This window comes from Centroberyx gerrardi, chromosome 10 (genome assembly GCF_048128805.1).
Source record: "Centroberyx gerrardi isolate f3 chromosome 10, fCenGer3.hap1.cur.20231027, whole genome shotgun sequence".
In the NCBI taxonomy this organism is placed as follows: domain Eukaryota; kingdom Metazoa; phylum Chordata; class Actinopteri; order Beryciformes; family Berycidae; genus Centroberyx; species Centroberyx gerrardi.
The window spans coordinates 28,650,934-28,651,799 of NC_136006.1; positions in this window are offsets into that span (position 1 = coordinate 28,650,934).

The window sequence follows — 866 nt, forward strand, 5'->3', positions numbered from 1 at the left end:
CAAGCTAACCTATCTAGGTTAGCTTAGCCTAGCTGACATTCCAAGTTCAAACTAGCCTACAGCTTAGCTTGTTGACTTCCCAATATCATAAATGCCATAGTCATGAATGAATTGCCACTTAGCCTGTATGTTATATTTTAACCAGAGTTCCTTCTTTGCCATGCATGTTTGCCAGTTAGCTATCTTGTGCTCAGAAAAACTGTGGTTCTTTGGCTCCGCCCATTGAGGTTTAACTCAACCAATCAGATTATTTCTGCCTCCAGAGCAGCTCTGCCTCTGGGAATCTGTATGGGGAGTCTGTATGATTCAAACTCCAATTTGCAATTTAAGACCATTTAGCTGAGGCTGTAAACAGTTTGATACCTTCGACATCAGACGTATGGAGTGATGAGGAAGGGCAGGGGGAAGATAAGCAGGCAGGCTGCTGGAGGTCATCCAGACTCAGTTCCACATCCCTCCTTTTGCTAATCTTCCTGTCTCTCTCACTCCCTGGTTCTAGCCGTCTCTCTGCAGTTGGCGTTGACCTTGCTCTCACTGTCTGCACCCAGTAGCTGGCCCTCAGTATCTCTCTCTATATCTTCCCTCTGCCGCTGTCCCAGCGCCAGCACATCTCATTTGCTTTCCACAGCATATTTTCTGAGATGTTTTTTTCCGGGGTGGTCTGCACAAACAGAATGCTGATTACACGCGAACATAACGGCCTGTCGCTCGTGTTTCAGATAAGAAAAACATCCTCTGTGATGTTCTGTGTTTTGTGCTTTGCGCTTCTACAGGGAAATCCAATCCAAGAACATGAACCCATCTGATGCGGGCATATATTATCACAGCACTAGTCATCGTCAGTCGGACATCAGCGGACAAAATGG